This window comes from Neofelis nebulosa, chromosome 6 (genome assembly GCF_028018385.1).
Source record: "Neofelis nebulosa isolate mNeoNeb1 chromosome 6, mNeoNeb1.pri, whole genome shotgun sequence".
In the NCBI taxonomy this organism is placed as follows: domain Eukaryota; kingdom Metazoa; phylum Chordata; class Mammalia; order Carnivora; family Felidae; genus Neofelis; species Neofelis nebulosa.
Window position 1 is genome coordinate 62,336,757 of NC_080787.1, and position 27,172 is coordinate 62,363,928.

Below are 27,172 nucleotides of genomic sequence, written 5' to 3' on the forward strand. Positions count from 1 at the left end.
TATATCTCAACCTCTCTAATGGTGGAGGTTATGAATATGGTCCACATAAACAGACCAATTTATATGAGTCATGTTCATTTTTATATTAAAAATACAAAACCATGAAAACATATACTATTGCTTATTACTTGTTTGAAATAGGGACAAAACCAAATGGTTCAATTTATTTCATGTCAATGAAATAAGTATTAGGAAAGAAAAAATATGTTACAATGGTAATTTTAGTTGTATCTCAGGCTGCCATCTTTGCCAAAGTCATAATGACATAATCTCAGAATACTTCCAAATAGGGAATTATGTATTAAGACACTCTTTATTTATTTATTTTTTAATTTTTTTAACGTTTAATTATTTTTTGAGACAGAGAGAGACAGAGCATGAACAGGGGAGGGGCAGAGAGAGGGAGGCACAGAATCGGAAACAGGCTCCAGGCTCTGAGCTGCCAGCACAGAGCCCGATGCGGGGCTCGAACTCAGGGACCGTGAGATCATGACCTGAGCCGAAGTCGGACGCTTAACCGACCGAGCCACCCAGGCACCCCAAGACACTCTTTAAAAAGTAACTGCATTGGAGGTGAGCCTGAGTGGCTCAGTCGGTTAAGCGTCTGACTTTGGCTCAGGTCATGATCTCATGGTTTGTGCATTCAAGCCCCATACAGGGCTCTGTGCTGACATATCAGAGCCTGAAGCTTGCTTCAGATGGTTGTCTCTCTCTCTATCTTTGCCAACTCATGCTCACTCGCTCTCTCTCTTTCAAAAATAAACATCAAACAAAAAAAGTAACTGCTTTGGAAAATTAACATAATCTTGCCTCTGCAGTGCATTTTGTCCACATTCTGTGAATAAAAGTATTTGATATTTTAATAATGAAGGATGCATATAATAGATTCCGAGTTCTTGTTGCTGTCTAGTTATTGTTATACTGTCTACCCATTCTTGATGCATTGTGATCATGCCATAAGTTGAAAAACATATATTATTTTCCCCACAATAAATATATGAATTCTTAGTTTTCTAGAAAGTTAACACATTAGATTACTAATTACATAAACATTTATCAATTTAAGAAAATGTATGCAAGGGTATAATTTATTTGCTTTGGGAAGACTGATAGAGGTAAACAGATAAATATATGTAAGATAAACAAATGCAGATGAAATTTTAGAAACAACATATTGATTGAGAAGTACTAGACTATCAAGGATGCTAGTGAAGAATTTTAATATCTTCTGCCAATTTTTATATACCGCCTGTCTTAATAAAAACACATTGTTTAGAGTAGCTTCCCTCCTGGGCACAAACAGACAAATTTGTTGACACAATTCTGACAGCTCCATTGAAGCAAAAAACAGAATTGCATTCATTTATTCAATTTCTAAGCATTAGATTCACAAACCTTTAAAAGAGGAAAACATTTTAATATAGATAATTAGAACAAAAAAACCAGTATTGTATCATTTTACTTTATCGGACAAAATAAATTAGTATGGATTAATCAAAAATTTAAAAAGCAAATTTATTTATTTCTCTTTCAGTTGACTTATTTTATCTTAGGCAAGCAATTTAAATTTCACATTTATTAAAGTTAAATTGATAATACTGATAGAAATCTATAGGGGGTATTCAATGCTATGACTCTACACATGACTATGTAGAAGTTGTGATACATTTAGCATCATATTAGTAAAAGCTTCTACATAATAATTTTCCTAGATGCAATAACTTGACATCTATTCAATGTTTTAATAGTAACAGGGCAAATACAATAAATAGCTGACACTGCAAATATTATTTCATAAGGACTACTACTTATTGAACCCTCTTTTCTAATTATTTATATCATTTCCTTCAGTTAAGGATACTTTATTTAATCTTATCTATTTTCTTTTCCTCCAATCACTCCTTTTTCAAGGAGATGTATATGCCTGTGATATTGTGATTTATAATAAGTAATAGACATTTAGTTATCATGTTTCTGGCACAGAATTCCTAAAACCCTTGGAATTCTCTATGAGAGAGTGATAAAAGTGTCTCCTATTAGGTTAATGAGCTGACTTTGGAACTCACCTAAGAATGGGAATTAGTTGCCAGGGGGACCCACCATGAATAAAGGGGTAGAACTTTTAATCTCATCCCCTGATTCCCAGGAAGGGGAGAGGGCCCAGAAGTTGAATTCAATCACCAATGGCCAATGATTTGATCAATTGTGCCTTTGTAATGAAGCCTCCATAAAAGAGAAACAAAATTGAAAGCTACTACCTTTGCCTCCATATGCCAGAATGCCTCCACATGCCATGGTTCTGGGCTCCAAATTCCATGAAAGTAGAAGATCCTTTTTGGGGGACCTCACCCTACGTATCTCTTCATCTGGCTGTTGATCTGTATCCTTTAATATCTTTTGTAATAAATCAGTAACGTAGTGAGTAAATAGGTTTCTGGAGGTCTGTGAGCTACTCTAGCAAATTAATCAAAACCAAACAGGGGGTTGCAGGAAACTCTGATTCATGGCCAGTTGGTAAGAAGTATAGGTTACAACCTGGACTTGTGATTGTCATCAGACGGAAGAGAGTTATTGGAACCCGCAGTCTGTAGCCAGTGGATCAGAAACACATATAGCAACTGAGCCCTTAATCTGTGGAATCTGATATGATCTCCAGAAAGATAGTGTCAGAATTAAGTTGAACCCCATGATATCTATCAGATGTCAGAAAACTGATGGTATGTGGAGAAAACCCCAAAAATATTAAAATTGAGTGCAGAACCAATATAACATTTAACAAACTATTTCTTTTGTTGAGCCTGTTCTCTAATTATGCTTTCTTTTATAGATTGTATTTAAAACCTCTTTCATAATAGAACATTTCCATACATTTCTATAATACATGCAAGCAGATTTGATATTTATACCATTTAATGTAAAGATGTAATTTCATAATTAATTTATTAAATTTGTATATTTTCCAAGCCACATGCTGAGATGTATTACATTCCTCAAATATAAATGACTCATACATACAGAAGTTCTTTTATAAAAAGACTACATACTATTAGAAATATCTTTGTTTTTAAATTTAAAAAAGTTCTTAGAAGGAAAACATTTATATTTCTAAACCTCAGTTCATAATTGTTAAAAATCAGTTAATATCTAATGGCTAATCCAGGGTTCAACCTTAATGACATAGAAACTATTCAAGCTGCAGGGGAAATGATAACACTATTCTATTCCTGTCTTCTCTCTTAGAATCTCTCAAAAGATTCTCTAACCTTGCACAATGAGTCACTGTCAACCTATGAAAACAGGTTGTTTCTCACTGCAAAGCAAATCCATTTGTTATGACAATTGCCCGTAGCTTACTATGAATTTAAAACACAAGAATACAAATTCTGATACTGAGTTGTGCTTAAGTGTTAGAGTCAAACTGGTTGCAATTATTAGGTGAAGGCACTTTTAGAATCAATCCACCTCATCTTCTTTAGAATGTGAAATAACTTTCACTCAGATCACCCACCCACATAAGTATGGGCTTGCTCCCACAACACTAACCACCAGACTAGAAAAGTAGAACCAGGAATGAGATTTAATTACTACCACCTTTTAAAATATAAACAAGATCTGCCCTACAAACTATTTTGTCAAAATATGCCCTTCACTCTAGTGTATCCTATTGTCTGGTATCCAGTTTTAAGCCTAATGCGTCTTAACTAGCTTAAAATTAGTATACCAGGTCCTTTTCCTATTTAAACTAATGCTCTCCCTAATTTAAATGTCATGGATGGGGAAATCATAATTTGGACCAAATTCTTCAAACCAGTAAAAATATATAGGGGTTTTACTTCCCTTCAATCATCTATAATTTAAATACAAATGTCTAACTTTTAATTTGTCAGCATTTTTATGGTATTAAAGGTTGATAAATGTCTATAATTATCTCAATGAGTGTTGTGAAAGTCTAAGAATGATTCTCAAAATAAAATTAATATTTTAGGAGAAAAAGCTACAGCACCCAGCACTCTAAAAAGTATAAGGAATATGAATCAAGAAAGTAGGAATTCTGGAATTAATAAGAATGTGGATCACTGGGATCAGGGAAAGTTCTGGTCATAGTACACATATCACAGGCAATATCTTCCCAGAGCAAGGCATAAAGGGATTCTACTCTTATTGATTTGTCAGGATGCTGAGAGAATTATAATTAAATATTAAAGAATTCAATTAGTCTAAAAAATGTCATTTGATCATTTAGCCAATGAACAGAAGACAGTAGCAAATAAACAAACATTAGAGTTGTGAGTGAACCTGGAAGCTATGACAAAGACTAAAAGTAAAACAAACAAGACCTAGAAAATCACTGGGGCCTCAGAAACCCCCAAACTGTGGCACGACTCTAATACTGAGGCTGTTTTCAGACTCAACTGGAATCTTCTTGCTGTAATTCCAACAATCAGTAGGAGGATATTAGCAACTCAGAGCATCTGTGAGTGATCCCATGAGTACCTACATCTATTTCTCACCATTCTTATTCCCCTAATTTCCTTTATATAGTAATTTTACCATTACTTAATGTTTAGATCCCCTCTCTGTAGAAGAAACATGCATAGTTCCCTCAAACTTTCCCAGCCAAAAGGAATACACAAATGAATGATTACTGTGTTTTAATCTAGCCAGAACAAGGATACATTACTTTCTGTGTGATTTTGAACAGGTTGCTTAAAATGGAATTAGACAAATTCCCAGTTCTTACAGGAAGAGAATGAAATAGGACAACGGAAATATGCTCAGTAAGATTTAAGGTGGTAGTATAGTTTTATCTAATTCTCTCTTTGATCAAAATTGTTCAATGATGTTTTTAAATTCGCAGAACACAATTCAAATATCTTAATGAGGAGCTCAGGTCCTTCCCTAATGCCTTCTTCAACAGCCCTTCCGTATTCACTTCCCACTGCCCCTCTCTATGTAATTTTGGTGTAGTCACACTGAATTATTGCATTCATTCTTCCTGTGCTATAGATCTGCCTTTGCTCTTGCTTCTTTCCCCAACTCTATAAGCATTTCTACCCTCTCCTTCAAGGACCAATTCAATGTTTATTTTCAATAAAGTAACATTTCCAGATGTCTCTGCCTTCCCCCTTCCTCCAGATAAAAGAGATTTCTCCCTTCTCTTACCTCTGAATCTAACCTTTCCTGTGTCTTATGGAGCATTTGACTCCATGCATCCTCTCTTTTCCTATTTTTTTTCATATTCTCCTTATCCATTATCTCACTTCCTTCACAACTTTTAAGATTTTTATATGAAATTAATCAGGCATTAACAGGAAAAAGACTAAACCTTCTATTTAGATCTTAGGCACAAGCAACTTCCTTTGTTCTTTCAAGTTGTACTACTGCTATACACATGTAGCATAAATTTCAGTTGTTTCCTTTTTTTTTTTTGCATATCATAGATCACATATGGAAATAAAAAACAGGAAATACATGTGGTAATGAAAAGAGAAAGACAGCAGAGAATTTTTCAAAACCTTCAAAAATCAGTTCTTTGGACAGGCACTGCAATGGCAGAGTTATTTTGAGACTGGTAAACACAGTATTAATACTGAAAAAGCAAAAAAGAGTGTGTCAGCCTATTGGAAAACAACTCATGACAGTGTAATTTAGTGCAAAGTGCTGAAATGTGAATGCGACTTTCGAGTTGTGAAATCTTGCGTAAAATCTATTGTTTTATAAATTTCCATCACATGTGTGTGGACAGAAACATATATAAATATATATTTATATAATACATATATATACATATAATACATATATATTTATATAGTACATATATATATTTATATAATACATGTATTTTATAACTATCTATCTGATATATTATTTTGTTTTAGTCCAGTAACAATATCCAGGAAAGAGTGAAGGGTGCAGATGCTTTTAAATGTCCCATCCTAAAGTACTCTCTTCATACACTAGATCTCAAATCCCACTTCAGCTGCAACCATATTTCTCCCTTTTCATTACTGCAAATTCTGAAAGCAACAACATTCATTGTCTTGAGTTACTCATTCCTATTGACTTCTCCATTAACTTCAATTTAGCTTCTTCACCCATTATTCCATAGGAACTCCTAATTTTCAAGTCATTGATGCCTTTCTTATTGCCAAATGTAGTAGGTATTTTAAAATTCTTATCTTTGCTTACCAATACTCAACACTCAAATTATCACCTAATTTTCCCCTAGTTTTTAAATTATTTGTATTGATTGATGACATTACACATTCGTGTATCTTACCTGACTGCATCCACCCAGTCTCTCTGTTGTCTCTCCTTCCTCTTCCTATCGAATGGCAATCTGTAGACTTGTATGAGTGCTATCATATGTCAACACTCAGAATGAGTGGTTTAGTCCTGGAGTGGAGAGATTTGAACTATGGGCCAGAGCACATACTAAATCCCTAGTACTCAGTAAATGAGTTTCCAAGCATTAAAAGGGATATGTGTGTATATATGTAGATATGTAGATATGTACTTGTGTATGTATATGTATATACTGAATTAATAAATGAAATTCCATGGTTTTCATTTTTAATTTTCTGAACATATTCTTTACATTGTAATAGTTCATCCACAAGGTAGCTCACAGTAAAGTCTTTGTAGATCAGAAATGTATTAGATTTGATTTCATATTCTCTATATTGCAAAGTTGAGAGCCTTTCAAATAGAAAATACTAACTAAAAACATTAAATAGGGGTACCTGGGTGGCTTAGTCAGTTAAGCGTCCAACTTGGGTTCAGTCATGATCTCAAGGCTTCTGTGTTCAAGCCCTGTGGCAGGTTCTGTGCTGACAACTCGGAGCCTGGAGACTGCTCCAGATTGCATCTCCCTCGTTCTCTGCTCCTCCCCTACTTGTGCTCTCTGTCTTGCTTTCAAATATAACATTCAAAAATATTTTAAATAAATGGAAATGGGAGAGAAGTAAAAAAGCAAGTCATGTGAATGGCTGATAAGCTTTATGACAGTGTGTCATAACTCCAAATTATTTGAAAGACATTATAGCATTATATCCATTATAGAATCGAGAACATGAAGCTGTCATTCCCATCTTTTTCTTCTACTTACTCTTAAATGTTGGGTGATTAGACTAACATCTCTTTGCTGTTGTTTTCTGGTTTGTGATTTTGGGATAATAATATTAACTCCTTATAAATTATAAGAATAAAATGCTCTACAGATAAAAAGTATAGCACAGGACCTAGTATAGAGTAAGTATCCAATGGCATTTATTCATTTATGTATTATTGACCAACCTTTGTGGAGTTACTATTCCACATACAGTATTTTATGGTTATTTCTTATCCTTAAAAATTAATTATACATGATTAAACATGTATTTTTAGGACATAAGAAATAAACATTTGTATAGTTTTTAATAATATTTCAAGGCATCTCTTCAATAAATGGTACTAACCTAATTGGATATTAACATTTAAAAGAGTGAAACTGGACCCATATCTTAAACCACTCACAAAAATTAACTCAAAATGAATTAAAGCCTTAAATATACGACCTGAAACCATACAACTCTTAGAAGGAAATATAGGAATAAAGGTCCTTCACATGGGTCTTGATAGTGATTTTTTTAAATGTGACACAGAAAGCACAAGCAACAAAATGAAAACATAATAAAATAAACAAGTGGGAGTGCATCAAACTAAAAATGTTCATAGCAAAACAAACCATCATTAAAGTGAAAAGAAAATCTATGGAATGAAAAAAATATATTTGCAAATCATATATCTGATAAGAGGTTAATATCCAAAATATAAAAATAACATACGCAACTCAATAGCAAAAGTCAAATAACCTAATTAAAAATGGACAAAGAGCCTGAATAAATATTTCTCCAAAGAAAACATTCAAAAGGCTAATAGGTACGTGAAAAGATGCTCAACATCACTATTTATTAGGTAAATGCAAATCAATACTATAATTAGATAGATATCTCATGCATTTTAGAATGACCATCATCAAAAAGACAAAAGATAAATGTTGGCATGGATGTGATTCAAAGGAACCATTGTGCATTGCTGTTGGGATTGTAAATTGGTACAACCACTATGTGAAACAGTATGGAGGTTCCTCAAAAAATTTAAAAATAGAACTACTATATGATCCAGTAATTCTACTTTGGGATCTAATGTATTTCCTCATTATTTATGGTTGAATAAAAACCATTCACATATACACATACATTATTCAACCACAAAAAATGTGGAAATCCTACTATTTGCAAGGACATGGATGGACCCTTAAGGCATAATATGCTGAGTAAAATAAGTCAGACAGAAAAAGACAAATACTGCATGATCTCACTGATACATGTAATCTAAACACACACACACACACACACACACAAAACAAAAACTCAGAAGAAGAGATCAGACATGTGGTTATCAGAGGGGGAGGGAGAATTGAAAGAAAGTGGTCAATTCAGTACAAACTGCCAATTATAAGACAAGTAAATAAATACTAGGGATGTAATATACAACATGATGACTATAGCTAACAGTGCTGTAAGATATATAAGAAGGTTGTTAAGATAATAAATCCTAAGAGTTCTCATCACAAGAAGAATTTGTTTTTTTTATTCTTTTTTTAAAATTTTTATTGTATCTATATGTAGAAGATGCATACTAGCCAAAACTATTGTGGTAATTTTTTCATAACATATGTAAATTGAGCTACTATGAAATACACCTTAAATGTACACAGTGCTGTATGCCATAATTATTTCTCAATACAACTGGGAAAAATTTTTAAACAGTATTTCATTTGTCACATTCTGGATTAGCAGAAATTCAGTGTTTTTCTCTAATGCTCAAGTTTGCACTATGAATCAAATAAAACTACTTAATAATGAAAAGCGTTAGGAGAACGACACATATTTTGTTATGATTAAAAAATAATCTGAGAGCAGCTGAACTTCATGTAGTAATTGTGGTCCCAATATTATAATTTCCTAAAAAAAACAAGGCTCAGGGGTGCCTGGGTGGCTCAGTAGGTTAAGCATCGGACTCTTGGTTTCAGCTCAGGTCTTGACCTCAGGGTTCCTGAGATTGAGCCCTGGTTGAGCTCTGCATTGACAGCAGGAAGTGTGCTTGGGATTCTCTCTCTCTGCCCCTTCCCTATTGCACATGCTCTCTCTCAAAATAAATAAATAAAAATAAAATAAAATAAAAAGATTGTTTCATTTTCACAGTTTGAGTTTTTACTTTATCTGATGTTGCCTTTTTGTTTAGGTTCATGTAAATTTTCAATATAGGAAACTATATTATGATTACTACTTAATTTGTATTTGCTGTGGAGTGTTTGATCTAAGAGTAAGAGTATATATATTAAAACAAAAAAAATTACTAGAGGAAAAGAATATCATATTTTGCTCATAAATGTAATTTGTACTATACAAATGTCAGAAAGATTAATACAATTACATTTAATCCAGTCAGTCTTAAATTAATGTAAAGTTTATAGTATTGAGCAAAGTTACAAAGATTTGTACTGTTAACAGATTCAAGTTATAGAAGTGATCTAATAATGAAATTTCCAGAAAGCCAGAACTTAATTGCTTTATTTCTTAGACTATTCTACCATTATTATTTGTTGTACAATGAAGTTTTAACTGCTTGTATATTTATCATTACCTGGAAATTAAATTTTTTATCAGATGAATTATCATCAGACTATATAACTATACAAGTGCAAAAACAAAAAAAAAATCATGCAATACACTATTCTAACATAACAATCTTTTCACATCCAATTTTTTCACTTCACTTATTTCTTTGAATCCTACTTTTGTTAGTCTTTTTAATTGGATATTGAATAGTTAAACTTTTGAAATACAGCTAGGCATAGCTCCCTACTTGTCCTGGTATCATATAGTCCTCTTCAGCCTACATATTTCACTTTGTATAGCCAAGTACATATGTGATGATCTTTCTGACTGAATTGACAACTAAATGCATAGATGAAACATAAAATTAACTGCTCTATTATTATAATAGAACTCAAGGTATTTGAAAATACATAGAAAAGAGCATGACTAACTTTTAATGAATAACTGACAATGATGTGGATAAGAACTTGGTTCTCAAATCAGTTCTAGAACTGCCTTGGTTGGACATATTCTAGCAATTTAAGAATGGGTGAATTATTCAAATTCTCGGTGCCTCAATTTTCTCATCTGTAAATTGAATAAATAGTAATAACTAATCCATTATCTACTGTAAGCAATAGACTATCTAAATACTATGCTCATTGCTTGTTACTTGTACTCAGAAATTATTACAGTAGCTTGTTGTTATATTTCAGCCAATGAAGTATTTATATTCACAGAAAAGTAAAATATCTTATATTTAAATAAATGTATGACATTTATTGCTAATTATATAAACAGAAGAGGTTAATTCAATTGTTTCAAAGTACAAATGGCTCAGTATTAATGTACTGTTACCCTGATAAGACTAATATATTAATTTCTTAGGCTGCTATCATAAAGTACCATAAACAGGATGGCTTAAAAAAATGGAAAATTTTTGAGTCACAGTTCTGGAGACTAACGGTAAAACCTAGGTGTAGGGAAGGTTGATTTCTTGTCTGGTTGTGAGGGAAATAACTGTTTTCCTCTCAACTTTTGGATGGGTGCCTTCTCCCTTTGTCTCCTCACATGTCTACTCTTTTATTCATATCTCTGTGTCCAGAGTTCCCCTTTTTAAGAGGAAACCAGTAATACTGGATTAGAGCTTACCCTAATGACCTCATTTTAACTAAATTGCTCTGTTAGAACCCTATCTCAAAATAAAGTCACATTCATAGGTGATGGGGCTTAGGAGTTCAACGTATAAATTTTGTGGGTGTGCAATTCAGCACATTACACTAAGTATATAAATCTAGTTTTTCATTTCACTATTTGATGCTTTTCTACCTAATACTAAATGTTTATTTAGAATAAAAATACTACCTTCAATTTATGGAATTTTATTCCATATTCTCTAAATTCACCTCCACTCTGTCACACTGCTCCTCAACTCCTTGTGCCACATGCTCCCCAGCTTGGTCTCTCCTCTACTTCTATGATTGTCCTTTCTTGGTCTCCTCCATTGACTCTCTTTTGCTGCCCATAGTTAAATATACATATTGTCAAGGAAAGTGTTGCTTCTTTCTAGAGAACTCATGTGTTGTATGTACTAATTCACATTTGACTTCAACCAAAAGTATTAAAATCTTAATTGCCTGTGGAATATACCTGTTCCACAGGCATCTCAAACTTAAAATGCCTAAAACAGAATCCTCCTCCTTATTCTTTCCTAATAGCTTGACTTAAATACAGTTCAATTAAATACACCATAATTAATTACTCAGTCACTATATCTGAAAGGTTGATAACATTAATTTCTCTCCCTCATCCACCGCAACTGGCTCACAATATTTGGTTGATATTACTTAAGGTGCTCCTCACATTTAACTCATGTCCTCCACCTACATTATTGATTTTTTAATCTTAGCCCTTAACATCTCTCATCCTGCTATTATACTGATTTCCTGAAATGAATACCTGCCCTAACCCTTGTTAATCTATTCTCCTCTCACTTCTCAAGAATGAAAGCTAACCATTTTCCTCTTTGAAAATGTAGTTTGGCTACACAGAAGAGTTAACACTGTTCACTTTGCTGTACAAATAATTTCACAATTTTGTTCTATCTGCCTTTGAATTCTCTGCATCTCTGCCTCACTACATTGATTACAGTTTCCTAGGCTTGTTAAATTATTTTTCTACTTCACTACTTTGGGCATGTGCGAATATTCCCTTGCTGAGGAACATCCTTTCCACTTCATCTTCCCTGTCTCTCCCTACCATCTATTTTTCACCCACATCTCCCCGTGTAAAAATGCCTATCCATCCTTCCAATATCATTTCATACAGAACCTTTTCAGTGAAGCCTTGTGAGACTTCCCTAGAGAGAAAAGTTCTCTGTCCTTTGTGTCCCTGTGACCCTTTGTCAGTATACTGTAGATTATGCTCTACCTTCCCTTCATAGGATTATACCTCTATCAGACTCTACACTTCTCAAGGGGATGCTATGATAATGACTAAGAGACTCAGAGACAAGTTAAGGTAAGATCCTGGCTTTGACAACTATAAGCTGCTGACTTCTAGAATTTGCATAAACTCCCTGAATATTAGTTGTCTCATATGAAAAGTGGGGACAATGATACCTATATTTCCAGCTGATGGGATGATTAAAGTATATATTATCTAAAGCATTTAATGCATTCAAATATTACCATTAGAAGTAATAATATTGTTGCTATTACCGCAAATTCATGATTAAGGCAAGTCATGTGCTCAAAAGTAGCATTCCACTAATAAATGCTTTTCACAATAATTTAATAAAATGGACAATAAAACCACACCCACACTTAATTAGATGAGAAAACAGGTCCCTAAGAAGGTAAATTACTCATCCAGTTTCACAAGGGTAATAATTGCTAGATCTAAATTTAGAACACAAATCTTCTGACTTTTCTTTGAATACTTCCTGTATCATGAATTTCATAATTCCACTTTATGAAGACATAGTCCCGTAAATGTTTCCTATTTCTAAAAAAAGCTATAGTGCCCGGGCACACATACCTGTGGCATCAACTGATGAAGTATTTCTGTGTATAAAAGATACACTTCAGTAAAAGAACCATAACATAAACATGATCAAAGACTTCATGAAGTTGAGCCTTTCAAGATAATCTTAGAATTTAACTGCATTATAAAAACAGAAATGGCAGGGCATATCTGAGTATTTTATATCTTTGCTTTGCTAGCAGTTAAACTGCAAAATACATTTCAGAATTGTTTCTGTGAAGACAGTATTTATTAAATGAGGGCATATGTATTAATTAAATAAATAAATAATTAAATAATTAATTCCAAGTTCCCACGTTATGGTAGATTAGTCAAAAAAGTTAAACTTTACAAATTGTGATCCTTTTAGTTAATCTAATTCATGTATTTCGTATTCACCATGCACAATATTCAGCAGCAATGTATTCATTCATTGATTCATTCATTCATCAAATATTTGTTTAAATGCAGTCAAGCAAACATTTATTCGGCTAACACTGTGCCAGATACTTGAGTACAAGCACATGAACAAGATAGACATGGCCCTTACTTTCTCAAGATTTTAAATCTATTGGTAACCTAAGGTACTTTAGTTGTATTTTATCAAGAATTATGGAAAATGCTTCTTTTTTTTTTTTGAAAGTTTATCTATTTATTTATTTTGAGAGAGACAGAGACAGTGCAAGGAGGAGGGGCAGAGAGAGACGGAGGGAGAGAAAATCCCAAGCAGGCTTCCTGCTGCCAGAGCAGAGCCTGATGCAGGATTTGAACTCATGAAACTGTGAGATCATGACCGGAGCAGAAACCAAGAGTCAGAAGCTTAACTGACTGAGTCACTCAGGTGCCCCAGAAAATGCTTCTTAATTTAGCAGTACATTTTAATCATGAAAGAAAAGGCAACTGTTAGGTCAAAGATATCATTTTTTTTTTCAAATAAAGTTTTCCCTATAAGATTTCATATTGTCTCAGTGTGATGTAAACATAAGCATATGATATTGCTTTTGTTTTTAATCCTACTTTGAAATAGGATTCTCACTAATCCTAGCCAGTACTGTATCACATCTCAAAATGTCCTACATATTAGCTCTTGAGGCATCATTCCTTTGTAAAATGTAAATAAAAGGAGATGAAAAAAGCTTAAGAAGAGGCACAATATGAGAATGTTTTCCTTTTCCAATGTACTAGGAAGTAATTCATAACTGGAAAGAATTGCTTCTGTTTAGAGGAATGAAAGGATATATTGAAGTCGGTAAATGCATTTTCTTTGAGTAAAAGGGTTATCACACAGACATTTGTAACTTTAGAGATGTCACTGCTGTAGCCGCAGGGTTTCAGAAGGAATTTCTGTGCTTCGGGATGAAGATGACTGAGGTTCTATTCCCCTTAATATGAGAAAGAATGACTTATAAATGAAGATTTAAAGTACTGGAGTCAGCTTTGAACTAGTCAAGCTTGAAACTAAACTCCCATCTCACCTAGTAAAGCTCTCACTGCCAGAATGTTTCCTGGTTGTGGAGGATAAATGACAATATGTACCACCAGAAGGGATACTATATACAGAAGTCAAAAGTAAGTGTCATCAACTCATAAAATAAATATAACTTATAAGAAGTCATGTGCATTTTAAGTTCAAAGTAGCCCTACATTATGCAGTAATTAGACTAAAGTGGTGTTTACATTACTGGGAAAAAAAAAGTTTTCATTTTGATTTGATCAATATCTATTTCACCACTTTGGGGCACCTGGGTGGCTAAGTTGGTTGAGTGTTCAACTCTTGATTCAGCTCAGGTCATGATCCCAGGGGTGTGGGATTAAGACCCCCAGAGCATGGGACCCACTTGGGATTCTCTCTCTCTCTCTCTCTCTCTCTCTCTCTCTCTCTCTCTCTCTCTCCCCCTCTGCTCCTCTCCCCCACTTGCTCCCTCTCTCTCTCTAAAATACAAATAAATAAATAAATAAATAAATAAATAAATAAATCTATTTTGCTTAAAATGAAGAATAATAAGACATTATTTGCACCTCCTCTGTCCAATTCTAATTTCTGAATTTTATTTATTTATTTATTTATTTATTTTTAACATTTATTTTTTTATGAGATAAAGAGAGACAGAGCATGAACGGGGAAGGGTCAGAGAGAGAGGGAGACACAGAATCCGAAACAGGCTACAGGCTCTGAGCTCTCAGCACAGAGCCCGATGCGGGGCTCGAACTCACAGAACGCGAGATCATGACCTGAGCCGAAGTCGGAGGCTTAACCGACTGAGCCACCCAGGCGTCCCTATCTTCTGAGTTTTTAAGTGGAGGAAGAGCTAAAGGCAAAAATACTATATACAAAAAAAAAAAAAGAAAACTAAAATTAAAATCTGAAACCAAAGTATAATGAAATTTAAAGAATGATATCAATTTATTCATATATTCAATTAATAGTAGAAGGTATATTTATCTAACACCATCAGCTAAGTCAATTACAATGTTAATTTTATTCTAAATGTTGTACAGACCCAAAAGAAAATGACAGTTATTTAGTTCAAATAAAACATAATATCAATTAAATACATATTTACTTATAGTTAGATGTGGGACAAAAATGTGCATTCAACAAATCCAAAGACCTTTTAAGTAATCTGTAATTATGAACTGTGTATGATGTAAGTTACAGTGAATTATGAATACACAACAAATACTTTGCACTGATTGAATGACTATGAATATTATAAACAGTGTGGTTTCCTCAAAAGATCTGTTCTAGTGGTAATGAGTGTTTTACCATTTACATATCTGGATAAATAGAAATTGTCAGAGTGTCTGGGAGGCTCAGTCAGTGAAGCGACTGATTCTTGATTTCGCATCAGGTCATGATCTCACAGTTCATGGGATTGAGCCCCACATCAGGTACTGCACTGACAGCACAGAGCCTGCTTAGGATTCTCTCTCTGCCCCTATCCTACTTGCAATCTCTCTCTCTCTCAAAATAAACAAACATTAAAAAATTAGAAGTTTTTGGGGCTCCTGGGTGGCTCAGTCAGTTGAGTGTCTGACTTCAGCACAGGTCGTGATCTCACAGTCTGTGAGTTCGAGCCCCTGATCAGGCTCTGTGCTGACAGCTTAGAGGCTGGAGCCTGTTTTGGATTCTGTGTCTCCCCCTCTCTCTCTGTCCCTCCCCTGCTCATGCTCTGTCTCTCTTGCTCTCAAAAATACATAGAACATAAACTTTTTTTTTAATTAGAAAGTGTCACTAAAATCATATATTGAGGTTCATTTTTCACTTTGATAAATAGCAAGGATGACAAAAACTATATTCTATAACATCTGGAAAAAAAATATATATATATATAAACATTTCAACTATGGAAAAGAAATGATTTTTTAAAAAGGTAGCAGGCTAAATTTTAGACTATAACAAAGACTGCAAGGGAGTATAAAATATCTAAAAGTTAGAGAGGCAATGGTATAGTCAAGGCTTTAAAAAATGACACTGATCAATAAGGAGTTTTGGCTTAAAATGATACATTCTGCTGACATAACTAAGAGGAAATTGATAAGGCCATGGTAAATAAATAAAATGTAAGATTATAAGGACTTTTAAATATAGTTAAATATATCAGAAAGACAGGGGATAGAACAGACCTCCTATTAAATGGATTAAATTCACAGATAACCTATTCTAAGGAAATGGGTCTTTACTACAGAAGACAGAATATTGTTTTATACCAAGATATCTCTAAACTGCTATCAATCCAAGAATTAGATATTCTCAACAAATTATTTCATCAGAGATTTAAAAGAGAGAGAGAGAGAGACAGAGACAGAGAGAGAGAGAGAGAGAGAGAGGAGATGGAGGTTTTAAGACCAAAATTGAAACAAATTAAACATCATTTCATTACAAAGGGGAAAGACAGGCAAATCAAGATAACAGTTACCAAAACATGTGGTCATCCAATTATCTGTTGGAATTACCATTTATTTAAAAAACAAAGTTTAGTAATTCTTGAAATCCCATCCCCTTCCACATAGAGATACTTCAGATTTAATTGTAACTAAGTAGGGATTATTTATAGTGAATTAGACATGGAGGGAACCTAAGGAAGGGGCAACCTTATAACCTCATGTGGGAACAATTCAATACAGCCAGATACAACTCCAATAATATTTGAACAGTTCTGAAAAATAAAGATCAAAATCAGATTAAACAAAATTACAGAAGTTATGGGGTCAGTTTTGTGTCCTCAATTCTTTTTTTTTTGTTTGTTTAATAAATGAATCAAAGAACAATGATGCAAGCATTTTCTTAAGTCTAAAATGCAACCCCCAAATTCTGACAACTACATTACAAGTTATTCTAATGAAGAGCAAAAATAAATTATTTCATATGTACTCTAGGATAAATGCAGAATTAAAAGGACATATTGAAAAGATGAAAAAGGAAATTATGGAATCAGAGCTACATATTGCTATATTTGAGTTTTGCACAAAATAGTATGATTTAAGTGATTGCATAATTAACACGTCAAATACAAAGAGGTTTGCAAAAGCCCTTGAAGGGTGACAAAAGGGTAACAAAATTATGTTGCTGTCAAAGATATTTTTTTAAAGTATTCTAGAGTTCAAGACTAGTGAATTTTGTTGTTGTTGTTTTGTTTTGAGATGTGAGGAAATTAGTTGAATGACTTACCAGAGTTAACACAGTTGTTCAGGAAAAAAGCTGGAAATTCATTGCTGACCTTGTTTGTTACACCAAATTAAAAATGCAACTAAAAGAGTCCCATGGGGGTGGGGGTGGCATTAAAAAGAGCCCCAGGGCATATCATAGGAATCTTAAAATATCTGAAGGTTTAGTTGAGGAAGAGGTGTTAATTGATCGTTTTTAATCACATAAGTAATGTAATTAGAGAGGTGGAATCAAAAGATGAAATTAGGAGGACACAGATACTCATTTCAAATATAAGCGAATTTTCAAAATGATTACTGAAAGATGAAATGAGATACCTTTGGGAAGTATTGAATTATTCATTAGTAGAAACGTTCACATTTAAAGGGGATAAACATAAGTCTAAAGTACTGGAGTTGGGATTCAAGAACCATTGGGATGGTTAGACTAAATGAAACCTTATCTCTTACAAGTCTGTCATTAAAATTGCATGCTCAAAAAGTGACATATTTGCAGAAAGTGGCAAACATCAACTGGCCAGGTCACTTAATTGCTGAATTCTCTAAGATTTGGGGAACTGTTCAAATAAAACTCTGTATTAAGGTTGAAGGATGAAGTAACTTAATATTTTAAAACATTTTTATTTCCTTCAATTGAGTTACGGAGCTATTGTAAATTACAGACCATTGTGTATCTGATACTACTGTATGTACTCAGGAAGTGAGTACTAAATAAATAGGTGACACAACAAATCCAGCTTCTAGAAAAAGACTGAGGAACACAGTGGTCCTTCCAAGGAACTCAATTCTTCTCCATTCAGAATTTTCCAACCATTTAATTGATTCTCCTTATTGATCCAGCCAGGCCATTTGATTCATTGATTTTCATTACTCCACTTAAAAATCTCAAGTTCTACAGGGAGCTTGGGCTACCCATGCTATTACGAAAGATAAGAAAAACTAAATCTTCAAGAGTAAACTACCTCAGATAACAAATAGTATGTGTTCTCGTTGACTTTCCTATACTTACCGGCTTTTTAGTTTGTCAGTTGTTGACAGATCTCTAAAATACACGGTCCTAACCAAACTGCAGAGCATCCTGTCTGCCTTTTAGTTTGGAGTCACTGTTCATCTTGACCTTGCCATTTGTGTAAGTATCAGACTGGGTAATGACCTTATTTGCTACTATACTGCAGTCCCTAGTTATCTGCTTGGCATTTATGGTCAGCTTTTCATTTACAGCCTGATGCTGACATATTCCCTAGACAATACTATATGTTACTCATTAGCATTAGTGTCCTCTCTCTAAAATCATGGTCTAACATAAATCCTCTTAGAAACATTGTGCTCTGAAATTCTTATGAACCTGTAGCAATTTACTAGAGAAGTAATTGTTTCACCTAAAATTGTACTTCAAATCATTATTTGAATACATGCTTTTTTCTCATTAAAATAAGACATGTTTTCTTTCAAAAGAGAAAAGTCAATTATATTTTATTATGTTTATGAGAGTAAATGACAATGTGATGCATAGAAAAAACTATCTTTAAACATTGCAGTACTATTTGAATTATGTAAAGATCTCTGGAAGATTTCTTAAGATAATTTATTTTCTGTATCCTTAATGACTTTAAGAAAGTCTATGTAACTTGCATTTGAACATTGTAAAAGCAAAGTGACATTTATTAATATTAATTTGTATTTCCTGAAGCATATTATTCATTTTCAATACAGTATTATGTACTGTAATATTCCATCATGTTTATTCAATGCTGATTTTAAAAAAAGGACAACTCATACTCTAAAACCAATTAGCAATTTAAATGTAGTGAAAGAATATTAGTCAAAACAAGATATTTTCATTTTTTCTAAAGCAAAAAAGCTTAAGGACATCATTGTCTTTTCTACTTTTTAATGTAGCTACTAACAATACCGAAGAATTTGTATGCATATTTTATATCCTTTAATTAAATTCACTTCAAGGTCCTAATTTATGTGTAAAATATAAAGATAAATATATGCAGTGTTTTTGAAACCTTATAAGTAAACTTTTAAGGAAAGTTTAACAGGAACAAATTTCAGCTCAAGTTTGACTAATTTCATACAGGTGAATGGAAAATTGAGTTAGTATGCTGAAGTTAAAAATTATGATTTCTGGCAAATTATGACAGATTAAAAAAAACCTATTTTCCTTTAATAAAATTTTGATAATGAAAGTCCATTGCCAGATTACCAAGATACAACTTATTTCTAAAAAGATGCAACTAATTATATGGGTTTAAGTTGTTTTATTAGGATATTGTTTTAATAGGACTTAATTCATAAACTATTTTCCTTTAAACATATGCAATTGTAGATGTGACATAAATATTTAAAAATACGCCATTTAAACATTTGACATCCAAATTATCAGGTACCATTTTGTTGTTGATAATGATGTTTTGTTGTTTTAATGTAAATTGCAGTTCTCAAAGTGACGTCTTTGAGAACAACAGCATCACTGTCACCTAGAAACTTGTTAGAAAAGAAAAATCTTTGACACCATCCCAGACATACTAAGTCAGTAACTCTGAGGGGGAGGTCAAGCAATGGGTGTTTTAACAAGTCAACTGAGCAATTATGATGCATGCTAAAGACAGAATAACTAATCTGGATGTTCTCAACATTGGTGAAATATTAGAATTATCAGATGAATCAATATAAATAGATTCATAAGTAACATCCTATACCAATTAAAATGAATTATCTGATGAGAAGACCAGAGTTTGTTTAAAGCACTCCAATTTTAATGTGTAGTCAGGGTTGAGAACCACTTCTCACCTAACATCCAAGAGAGCTTACTTCATTCCTTTTTTACTTCTGTGGAACTGAAGGCATGCCCGTTATTTCATTGACATTGCAAAAGTTACTGCCGGATCAACAAATTTTAATATCTAATGAAAATCTTTCCCTTTTTTGCCTGTTCTCCTGATGGGAAACATACAATGCCTTATTTTTTGTATTGTAATAGGTATGCCAATTTAAATCCACTACTACCTATATACAGATAACATCTTATTAGTAAATTTAAACAAATATAAAAGTGACCTGAAAGATTCATTGCTCTTCTAGACTACCCATCTTACCACATAGTATTGGTTTCCTAATAAATATCTAGGTGGAGTTAATCAGAGTGGAGATACATCATAAGTACACTGAATTTGCTGCTCATTTAACAATTTAGCTAGTTCCTACTATGCTATGGAATTAATCTTTACCTCCAGAAATAAAACTAATAATTTATAATGAGAGTGTAGAAATTTAAAACTGACATAGAAATACAGGCAAGTAGTAATACTTCAGTAATAGTATTTTAATACTATCTAACTAGTCTATGTAACTAAATAACTAATACTATCTAACAAACTCAGTTACATCAGAGATTTGACAGACATTTACAAAGTTTGAGTATCCATGGGTGCCTGAGTAGCTAAGTCAGTTGGGTGTCCGACTTCAGCTCAGGTCATGATCTCATCGTCCATGAGTTTGAGCCCTGCATCAGGCTTTGTGCTGACAGCTCAGAGCCTGGAGCCTGCTTCGGATTCTGCGTCTCCCTTTCTCTCTGTTCCTCCCCCACTCGCACTTTGTCTCTCTCTCAAAAATAAATAAAGATCACCAAAAAAAAAAAATAAAGTTTGAGTATCCAAACATTTTAGGTAGCAGGTTTCTTTTAGTTATTTTGTTATTCATTACTCTAAACTCAGTATTTCTAAAATAGTTGTAATATCTAAAATTAGGGGATTCATTCCTATAAAATTATGAATAAAACAGTTTACATGGGAAGTAGATAATTTTCAAATAATTTTATGTTTACAATATTTAACCCTGAGTTAATAGTTGATAACATTGTAATCATCCCATTTTTCTAAAGCAAAAATAGCAAATGACTTTTTTTTTAATTTGCACAAAATAAGCTTATGCTTGATTGGAATAACTGATTATTGTACAAAATGTCTTCAATATGTGTGAAAATTTTAGAATCTACATTGTCTCTTCCTCCTTTCTTTCCTTTATTCAATACAACACTAATTATTGACACTTTTTCATGAAATAGCTCTCAGATATCTTATTGTAAGCCTCACAGCATTATGCCCACAATTTAACTCAGTGCTAATACTTTTTTCTGCCTCCAGTTTTCCTCATTCATCCTAAATTCAGATGTGGAATAATTTTCAAGAAGTAGTAATTCTTCCCATCATGAAGTAAACTGAATAAAAGACCAGCTATTCTAAACTAATATCTTCAGGTTTACATGAAAGTTTCTTCAATGCCCAATCAGTTCATTTCTCACTAACTCACTTCATACTTTTTTTTTACTTTCTTTCTCTCCTACACTGTATGTCACAAATTTACCTTGATTAATATTATGACCTTTCCCCAGAGGTCTGGATTGACTAAAAATCTTATGAAAAACTTGTGTTTATCAGTCTGAAATCACAAATCATGCAGCCTCTAAAGGTCATTTTTATTTTCTTTTTAAGAATTTCAAAATTGTACATTTTTTTCTTTTCAAATATGTGAGTTAGAATATTTCTTCTGCAAAAATAAATACTGTTCAGTTAAGAATGATACATTTAATAAAATAGATATTAATTTGGGGGAAGATCCAAATGTTCTAAGAACAAGAATAAGGACATAGAGAAATCATGAAAAGATGTCTACAGGCACTCGAAATTGAATACATGCACTACCCTTTTGTTAGAGCGTCTATATAGATAGAACATATTTCTTTTTAATTATTGTTTTTGAGGAAACATGTCTGGAGAATTATCTAGAGAATGTGTGTGTATACATAGGTTTGCATGCATTTTATGGAAAACAATACTTGCTAAACATTCAAGGATCAAACGCTTTTAAAAACAGCTTATCTGCCAGAAATCAGTTTTGCTTCTACTAAAATACAACTTGTTCACTCTCTCTATTGATCATATTTGTCATGTTGTATTTCAGTTATTTAGGAAAACCTCAAAAATTATTTTTTAAAGTTTATTTATTATTAATTTTGAAAGACAGAGAGAGAGAGAAAGACAGCAAGCAGGGCACAGGTAGAGAGAGGCAGAGAGAGAGAGAGAGAGAGAGAGAGAGAGAGAGAGAGAGAGAGAGAATCCCAACCAGGCTCTGTGCTGTCAGCACAGAGCTGGACATGCAGCTCAATCTCACAAACTGTTGAGATCATGACCTGAGCTGAAGTCAAGAGTCTGACACTTAACTAAGCCACCAAGACACCCCCCAAAATTATTTTTTGAGTAATAATTATATTAAATAGAATTTCCAGTTATATAAAACAAAAAGTCTATGATTGTATTGTAGTAGTTATAATTATATGGGGTACACACATAAACTATTTTTGTCTTTATGAAAATCTACTCAACGCTTCCTTTTATAAGAATGCTTCATTGTTTTCCATTTACTATTTATTTAAGCATTCTTTGGCAGTATGTTTCATGGGAAATTTAAGAACATATATATTTACATTCTTATATAAATGCATATCTTTATATATGCATATATAAACATATATATGTACATTTATGCAATATATACAACATAGGTATATTTATGTAATATATATATAGAATATATATATATATATATAATTTTTTTATTTGTAAGAGACACTTACATTTTTTATATACCAATGTTTTCTTATTTTGAAATACACCCTAATCATGTCTGTGAAACACTTCAGCACACTATATAAAGGATAGGAGAGATGGGGTGAGATTCACTTACCTTGTATATGAATGAAGTCTAGTGCACCTCGGTTTCCTGGAGCTGTGAAGATTCAAAGAAAAAGTCATAAGCATGTGATCCCTCTATAAGACACCATGAACCTACAAATGGAGGCCAACAGGAATGTTACTGTTAGAGCTGGAAAATTATCATCTTTGGAGAGATTAATTGAAGAATATTAAATCTTGACTCATACTTATGGGAAACACAATCTCCTTTATAAGCTAAGAAAACAAAAAAGATTTAAAGAGTTGATTCATAGATGACCATACAAAAAAGGAGAGTGAAACTGGTAATAGCAACAAAGGTATTAGCATGATAGTTCTTATAGACCATACAGCAATGTGATCATATCACCATAAACTGAAACATCATGAAATTGGGCTACCTACTCAGCCATTTATGGAATGGAACTTTAAAGAAAAACTAAACATGAAAAATGTCCTTATCCAAGATGTATAAGTGATGTGAAATATTTGCTAACAAAGGTCATTGAAAAATCATGGACATGAAATGGTCAATTTAATGCAAATATTCACCCTCTTAAACTCACATTATGGAAAATACTTATCTTGCTCACAAAATAGATGCTTTTCCAGATGTCTGACATACAAGGTGCATGGAGTGGTTATAGGCTTGTGTCAGGATGTGTGATAATAAGTAGATAAAGTTCCTTCTCTATTCTCAACTGTGCAGTATGAAGAATCACAGACTGAAGAATTAATTGAATAATGCCATGAAAAAGTTATATATTAGAAAGATTATGAGAAGACTTGTCACCAAATTGAAAATAAATTTGAGTAGGAAAACTGAAACAAAGAAGACCATCTAATGCTTTAAAAATGTGATTATAGGAATCTGAGCCACATCAATAGTAGTGGGTATCAAAACTTGAGTTTACATTGGGAAAATATGGCAGATGGAATTGAAGGGACTTAGCAGCTCATTGTAAGTGAAATGAGGGGTGTGAAGGAAATATTAAACTTAAATTAGACTCCAGGATTTGATTTTACTTTTTGGTAATTTAACTTAAATAGAAGGCATTTTCAGAATGGAGAAATAATAAGTTTTGTTTGGTCTCTGTCGAGTTGTTATGCATATGAAATTTATGAATTGAACTATGACTTCTTACATCAATGAATAACCCTAAGTAGAGAATAAATGACACCTGCTTTTGTATTTTCAACATTTTTGGTAATTTCATTATTATTCTTTCTGATATCTACCTTCAGTCAGGATTTCATAACTACTATTTTGTTTTATCTTTCTCCCCAGATTGTTGAGAAACCCTCCTAGCAATATAGAGACAACATTCAATTTTGTGGTTTTGGTTTGTTTGTTTGTTTTATGGTTCAGCAATTATTTTCTCACAAATTTCTATATAATTTGTGTGTATTTCAAGCTTTAATTTTGGACTGACTGCTACAATGGTTTCCACATCTACTCTGGTTGCTTAAACTCTTCATTCTATAGCACAAGTGTTCATTACATTTCCATCTCCCAGAGAGCATGACTCACTTTCAAACTGAAGCTTATTTGTTGCAATATCAATATGAGGTCTTTTAACCTCTGCTTCATGTATGAAATAACGGAGATGTAGCATTTCAGCAACTTGTCAAAGGCAGACCTAGAACAACAGGTTTTCTGACAAACATGTTAACATGCTTTCCATTGCATTATGCCTATTCTCAGGTCAAAGATTTTATTATGCTTGGAGTTTTATTATATTTTTTCTTTGAAGCTGAATACTAATAATTGTGAAACCCCCTGGTTATGCAAAATGACAACCTAATTATTATGAGCTCATATTTATTATTATTCTCATAGGAATGAGAAATATCACCTAATTTACTATCCTAATGATCTACTCTAATAATTTCTCAAATCTTATGCCTAAAAAGTATAGAAAAGATAGAATTTTCATCTTGTAATTTTCAATCTCTGATCATGCCTCATCAACTCATATTGTAAGAATATGAAAATGTTGCAAATAAAAACAAAATAAAACACATTCAAGTCCCTCTGCCTTTTTTTTTTTTTTTTTTTTTTTTGGCAGGGGAGGGAGTATTATGGGAAGGGTCCTGAGAAGAAAAAGGCTTATTTAGTACTCAATACTGACTCTCTCTAATACCTGGAATGACTAACTCTAAAAAATCCTCTCTCTCTCTCTCTTTCTCTCTCTCTCTCTCTCTCTCTCTCTCTCTCTCTCTCTCTCTCTCTCTATATATATATATATATATATATATATATATATTTATAACCTCTCCCCAAAATGCTGGAATGGCCCATAAAGTTAAGTAATACTATAAATGATTCAATGAATAGCATACATTACATTGTGAATTCCTATATGCTTACATCAAGTTAATGTCCAGTAATTCAATTAAATGAATACAATTTCAAAGAAGAGATTCCTTTAATAATGTAACATTGCAGTTTCTGGGTAAAATATATGATAGTATTTATGGTCATTTACTCAAACCTCTACTAACTTCAGTGGATATTACTTTATGAATTTTGCAGTAAGAAGCAAACATAAGCTCAGTGAAGCAGCTATCTCTCTACCAGTCGCAGATAATAAAATACTTTATATTAAGTAGTCATTTGTATTAGATTAAGGTTGTCCTTCATAAAGTACTGGTGCTGTATATTTTTAGCATTTGCTTCCACTCTTATGATATGCAAATATAATCATTATACCATTTTACTGAAGTGTTCGGCATGTTTCTACACCATCTAAATTGGTGAAAATGAATTGTGATAGCATGCAATATTAATATGAAAAGCCAGAAAAATTGCTCACATAATACAACTTTCATATTAGAGGATTTAAAAACTTCAATATTGCTGTCGCAAACCTCTTCTTAGTTGTGCACATAAGCAGAAAGATGAAGTACCAAGTGTTCTATCTCTTTTGAAAACAGTCCTTTCTAGGGATCAGAATGATAATACTGCTTGGCAAAACAATATCTGTAGATTCAAAGAACAAAATACTAATTTCAGCTAAATCTGACTCTATTGCTTTACAGCTACTGAAATTTAGGAAAAAGACATGATTCTCCCTATGAATAATAAAATGAGAAACTGAAAGTCTATTTTGTGTATAGAACTATCCACTTCCCTTTCAGTTTTATCCCTTTCAGTATTGAGTTTAAAAAAAAAACATGAAAGAGAAAATTGTAGGGACTTATCATTGGGAAAATACTGACAGAATTGAGTCATAGAGTAATGCTTTTGACCAAAGGTAGAATTCAAATTCATCTTTTGAATTTTATGAGCTTTTCAGAGAGAAAACCTATAATCATTTGCCCAAAGTGTCTATTTACTAGTTTTGCCCATGACATGCTCTAGCTTACCCAGTAAGCAAAGTACAGAACCAGATGGTATGAGTCCTTAAGATTATCTGTAAATACATAAGCCAGGAAATTCTGAAGGGCTGTATCATTCTTAGCTGTTTTGAAAGAAGAATTTTTATTTGAGGAAAAGAAATTATTTAATGAAGTGATTTTTTCTAACTTCTTATACTAGGTCCTATACTAATACATCTTCAGATCTTTATATTACTAAACGAAAGATGCAAACATAAAACCTTTTAGTTATTTACTCTACTGAGAATTATGGAGGAGACAAAACAATCTACTGGTTTTGTTTCATTTCCTATGACTCATTTGTTCCTGCAGTAGCTGGAAGCCAGTGGACCCACATACCACAATTGTTAAGAGAGAAGACATAATACTACCAGTCACTTCTTAAAGTCAGACTCTCCTTTCTAGTTATGATGAAAGAGGCATTGTCAAGGGCATCTCTGCTAGGTATGCTGCTTTCAGATGAAATGATGGTGCTACCACCACAACGTGTTTGTTGTAAAGGAAAACACATGGGCATATAGAAGGGGCAGGGAAAGGGTAGAAGAACCAGCATGAAAATCTCTGGTCTGCCACTTCAAGAATCCTCATTTGTACTATCCCCACCCACAAAATAGGTATAATTAAACATATGTGAAGTAAATATGAGAATTACAAATGTGTGATATCTATGTAAAGCATCAAAACCTAGACATATTCAACAAAGAGTAGTTTTATTAT

At 32.8% G+C, this 27,172-nt stretch overlaps 1 protein-coding gene across 1 annotated transcript in view; it reads right to left on the reverse strand.

Moving 5' to 3' along the window:
- Positions 1 to 23,223, reverse strand: part of LOC131515421 (protein eyes shut homolog) — a 319,079-nt gene extending 295,856 nt beyond the window's left edge. Inside the window, exon 1 of the mRNA XM_058736158.1 lies at positions 23,088 to 23,223. The gene's annotated coding sequence lies outside the window, so the exon portion shown is untranslated. The remainder of the gene's footprint in view (positions 1 to 23,087) is intronic.
- Positions 23,224 to 27,172: the final 3,949 nt, after the last annotated feature.